The sequence below is a fragment of the Arachis ipaensis genome, chromosome B04, assembly GCF_000816755.2.
Source record: "Arachis ipaensis cultivar K30076 chromosome B04, Araip1.1, whole genome shotgun sequence".
Taxonomy (NCBI): domain Eukaryota; kingdom Viridiplantae; phylum Streptophyta; class Magnoliopsida; order Fabales; family Fabaceae; genus Arachis; species Arachis ipaensis.
This window is the reverse complement of record NC_029788.2, coordinates 20,434,784-20,440,956: the sequence shown is the minus strand read 5'-3', so window position 1 is coordinate 20,440,956 and position 6,173 is coordinate 20,434,784.

The following is a 6,173-nucleotide window of genomic DNA, read 5'->3' as shown; positions in this document are numbered from 1 at the left end:
TGCGATTTCTTTCAAATACTTTTTAAAAAATGAGGTTTTTTATTATTAAATATTAATGATTTTATGATAAGTGAATTTTTTTAATGAATGAATCTTTTTTGAAAAAATAAAAAAATTTGCAAATTGAATTTTGTTCTAATTTTTTGTCTGCACGTTTTAACTAGTTATCTAAATGTTCCACAAAAATTCGAATTAGATACACAAATTGCTTGCTAAATACAAAAATTATTTGCTAATGATAACAATATGATATTTTTGTCATATTTTAAATAATTTAAGAGCTTAAGTTTTAAGATAATATTTTATCAGCAGTATGAACTTTCAATTACCACTATAATAATTTACACAATATTTCCATTTTGAACTCGAATTATCTATGAATGACCAAAATTATTTTTTAAAATAAAAATATACAAAGATCGGATTTTAGTCTTATTTTTTATATAAATTTGCTCAATAGTTATTCAAATAATTCTACAAAAGTTTAGATAAATATACAAATTATTTGTCAAATACAAAAATTATTTACTACTTATAAAAAGAATGGTAGGTTTTGATTATTTTTTTTTATCACATTTTAAAACATTTTAATGTTATTTTTGTCATCAACAAATTTAAGAGACAATACTTCTATTAATGATTTGATAATTGGATATCCAATTTGCATGGCCCAGCTTACACTACAAAAAAAATGCTGAGTATCATCGAATTTAGCATCACAGAGAAATTGCACTTTACCGACAGATTTACTGATGGGTTAAGCGTCAAATATGTCAGGTCAAATTATTTCCGGCGGATTTACGATTTCGATAGTAAAGCCGCCGGTAATAATCGGAGGAAAAACAAAAAAAATTGGCGCATCCTCTAGGGTCAAATTTACTGGCGGAAAAATTCGACGGTAAACCCACTTAGTGAAACGCTTCATTTTGGTGACCCACAATGCGTTACTGTTGGATTTTCCGATGGTAATTGTGCCATAAATTTGAAGCGCGAACCTTCTTTTTACTCATTCGAATTTGTCTCTCTCTAACCTTCTCGCCTCCCACTCTCTCTCTACCCCTCTCATCTCCTTGGCAGCCCCTCTTTCCAGGAGCCACTCCTCGTTGTTTTCGCCGTCACCATTGTAGTTGCCGAATTCTGAACAAGCTGCTACCATTGCTGTCGCCGCTGCCAACACTGTTGCTTTTGCCGCCGTCTACGCCGTTGCTTCTGCCGCCATCTTCGCCACTGCTGCTGTCGCTGCCTACACTGCTACCGTCTACGCCGCTTCTTCTTCTCAGCTTTGGTGCTCATCATCAGGTAATATTTTTGAACATAGGGTTTTCTGAAATTCTAATTTGTTGATATAATTTATAAGATTTATTTGCTATTTTAAGACTTCTGATTATTGTTGATTATTTAGTTATGAATTTAGGGTACTGAACTTATTTTGAACTTAGGATTTTCTAAAATTCTGAACTTAAGATACTGAACTTGTTTAGTTTCAATTTTAACTAGAACATGTTCTGATTTGTATTCCTTATTTAGTTCTGAATTTAGGGCATTGAACTTATTTTGAACTTAGAGTTTTCTAAAATTTTGAACTTAGGGTACTAAACTTGTTTAGTTTCAATTTTAATTAAAACATATTCTGATTTCTGTTCCTTATTTAGTTACGAACTTAGGATTTTCTAACACTACAAGAAAAATGCTGATTAGCGTCGGATTAATAAAATAAATCCACCGCTAAATAGATTACTATCGGATTTACCGCCATCTATCCTTGCATTGTTAGTATAAATGTTTCTAGAAACTACTTACCGGTGGATTTATTTTGTCCGATGCTAATTACCAGTGGATTTTCTGTCAGTATTTTCAATAGATTTGGTGAGATTGTGTTGATGGTTACCGTCGGATATATCCGGCGGTAACTTTGGTGCCGTTTCACGTGTTTAGGTGTCAATTTACCGTCGAATTTATCCGATGGTAAATCGTATGGTAATGTTAATTTTATTTTAAATTTTTTTTAGCACAATTAAGACATAATTCGTAGACTCTTGTTAACAAAATTGTTAGCAAAAATTTAGCGTTGCCAGAAATCAAGAAATTATTTTATTTAAAAATAAATAGTTTGAATGAAATAAAATGTCACAAATTTAGAGTACAATAAAGTAGACAAACGAAAATGAGTAAAACCCTAAACCCTATACATCCCGGTAATCTTCATTGTTATCATTGTCATCGGCGTCGTGGTTCCCCTGCTGAGGCAGCGGAGGAGGTGCTGCCGTCGGTGCCCTACTAGCAGCGTCGCTGTTGGAACCAGTAGCGTCGCCGTTGGAACCAGCAGCGCTACTGCCTCTAGCGCACATCTGCTGACTATACTCCTCCATCTGCTGTCGCAACCAAACGAGCTTCTCCGTCAGGTCTGAGTTGACAGCAACACGTGCAAGAATCTCTCGATACCTCTGCTCAAACTGCTCCACCTACTGGTAAAGCTCCTATGTTAGCTTCTGCACCTCCTCCCTCATGTTGAAAACTTCCTGGGGATCAGCAGGGTTGGTGGCAAACGTAAAGGCAGAGAAAGCCGCCAACGTGGAGGAGCAGAGGTCACTGGCAAAGAACGACTCCAATTCGAAGCGGCGATTCTTGTGGGGTTCAGAGGCAGTTTCGCGCCAAATCCTATCAAGATCTACCACTGAGGTCTCAGAGCTGGCTTTGTCAGTCCCACTAGGTGGCTGAGATTGCTAAGTCACAGCCTTCAAGCTCTGCGTGTACTCCTCCTGCTTCACACACATTAGTTGTGATTAGGATAATAGTTAAATAATTGACTTTAAACCAAATAAAGTTGAAACTTAGGATTAATTTAAACTCATATAATGGGCCACAAACCGCTCGTCAGCAAATCTCTCAATGTTTATCTTCAAAGTATGGGTATAATTGAAGGTCTCCGCTAGTGTCTCCTCACGATCCAATGACTTGGGCAAAGCCCTATTAGCAACGTTCGTCAGACGGTGATGCTTGAACCCGTCATTATCTCTAATATAGGCCTCCAATTCACCATTGATGTTTGGACGGATTCACGATGTCAGGTAGTCTTTTCCTTGATGAACGTTGCTCATCATTTGCTGAAGTCGTTTGGCTATCCGGTGGTCATAAATCTTCTTGATCATGACATTGTGTTCTACATCCCATATGAATTTCAACTGCACAAAGTATTCACCAAGATTTGTTAGTCAGAATAAAATACAGTTCATATACAGTTAATTAATTCAAACGAAATTGGGTTCTTACTACCCACTTCTAAAAACTAACGCTCTCTGGTTTTAGTCGGGATCTGCGTTAGGTCGGTCACGAGTGGTCGTACATGGACTTAATGACCTTTAATATCTCCTGTGTATATACACAATATAGATACATATAATAGAACAAAAGATAAAAAATAAGTAATAAAAATGAATAAATCGAAAATAAAATAAAATATATAAAGTCACGAAGAAAATAAAATATTAGATTAATACCTAAACTACAGTTGTTTGAATTAAAATTTGCAATTGAAAATATCAAAAAGAGAAACAATTAAATTGAAAGATACATAAGGTCATGGAAAACTATATAAAAAACATAAAAAATTTAAAATTTATTTTTTGATGAAGAAAAGATGACCACTAGATAAGGAATAAAAAAAAGTTGAAAATATAAAAATAAAAAGAGGGCTTAAGGGAATAAAGGAGTGACGACACAAGAATTAAATTTGATTAGGTTAAATAATAATCAAAATGATAGAGAAATAAAAAAAGTGAATTTAAAACTTTAGCTAATTGAGTTTAATTTATTTATAGTGCGGTCATTTAAAATTTGAAGTGGGGCATATTATATATAACTATATTTTAAAAAAAAAAAATTAAAACACTGTGGGGGCAAGTGCCCCCTCTTCTTTGCTACTGGGTCCGTCCCTGCCTGTGTACAAGCATTGGGGTTTGGTGCAAACCTGTCAGAGGAAAAACCTCCCATTAACAAACACATAAGATAAACAAACTTGATATTAAAAAATTGAACTCACGACTGTATGCCAACGGGCCAAATCCTCAGTTGGATGACGGGCAGTGGTGGAGAGCATTCTGCTCGGGGAAATTAGAGGAATCACCCACTACGAGCTCTGTCAATGTCATCCCTGCATCTGCAGGGGGCGTAGCAGAAGGAGGCACCCTATTTAGGTTTGGGACTATGATGAATTGTTGGTCCGATGGACCCACCTGTGACGTCATAGGGGTTGACGGGGTAGTTGGGGCAACCAGGATAGAGGGCGATGACTGGGCAGCCCTGGGGGATTCGGTGAAAGCCTGTCCTCTACCACGACCACGTGCCCACTCGATCTACCTCTACTACCTATCTTCATATCTGTACAGCGAATATATTAGTAACATATTAATAATATAACAAATACTAATAAATAATAACATAAGAATAAACTCAAGAAATAACAAATAATTCTAAAAGTGTTTTAGTTTAGTAAATTTAAAAAAAGGAAAATTACATAGTGTTTTAGTTTCAAAATAATTAAATTAGAATGAATAAGTGTTTTGGTTAGTTTAGCAAACTAACAAGTGCCTATAGAGCAATAAAACACATTGCAAAGAGAAAATTTTCTTTCATAAGAACCAAAATGAATATCTATATATATATAGTTCCCTTGTAAATGCTATAAATATTTATCATAACACCAACTTAACAAAATAAAAAATATAAACTAAGATAAAAATAATTATTCAAAAAATTAACAATTACACAAAAATACTACAACCCAACAACTAATTATAATAATTTTGAAAATATAATTTTAAATTTTTTCGATTTCACTTAAAATCTTATAAAAATTTTGACAGAGTCTCCCCTAAAATTCAGATTTCTCCACCCTTCAAGGTTTCATCCAAACCAAATATTCATCAACCCTTCTTAACTGGTTGATTTTTTCAATCATTATTAAGGTAATATACAAACAACTCAATCATTATTAATACAGTCAAGCATTTTTTTTAACAATTTCAGTAGCAAAAATCAGCAAACAACTTAATAATCTAATATTTTTCGATAATCTCAGAATCTAATCTAACCACTCCAACCTATCCTAACCACCTATATCTACTAAAATAGAAAATTAAACTAACTAATTAATTAACTTGATATAACAAAATTTGAAATAACTAGAGTTCAAACAAAAAACCTTGAAGAAGGGTGGAGGAGCAGTGGCGGCAAAAATAGATTTGGCAGGGGCGTTGCAGCAGAGGCAGCATGTACGTTTAGCAGCAGTGGTAGCGTCGGAGGCATTTGCGAAAGCGACAGTGGCAGANNAAGAGAGAGAGAGAGAGAGAGAGAGAGAGAGAGAGAGAGAGAGAGAGAGAGAGACTAAATTCAAAATGAAGGGGGGAGGAGGTTCACGGTTTCAATTTAGGGCACGGTTACCGTCGTATTTACTGGCGGATATTTCCAACGGTAATTTGGTTCGGATCTCCAAAACACAGCGTTCTATTAAACGTGTCTACCATTGGATTCTTCCGACGATAACTCCGACACTAAAGTTTAGCGCCTATTTGTTGTGGTTTTCCACAAAAAATTACAGGCAATTTTACCGTCAGAAGCGACTATCCACCGGTAATTATTTAATATGACAAATTTCTCATCAAACCCGTCGCTAATCTGACGCTAAATCCGACTGTAGTCATCGCCGCTAAATTTGATGGTAAATTTGAATGTTCTCAGCGTTTTTCTTGTAGTGAAAAATTCTGAATTTAGGATACTGAACTTATTTAGTTTCAATTTTAATTAGAACATGTTCTGATTTGTGTTCCTTATTTAGTTCTGATTTGTTCCGATTCTAATTAAAACATGTTTTGATTATTGTTGATTTGTTCTGAACTAGTTATTATAATTTATAAGGTTGATTTCTTATTTTGAATTTCTGATTATTGTTGATTTGTGTTAATTATTGTTGATTTGTTCTCTTTGTTTGGTTTTGATTAAAGACTCTAATAATAAGTCACATTAATTTTCAATATGTTTTAAGCGTGAAAATGACAGTAAATTAAAAAGATCAAATATGAGATCATTTTAAATGACTTATGGATACTTTTTATTTGCATACGGACAAATTATACATGTAGTACTATATATTGCTAAATGTTTGTGTTGTTGGAATG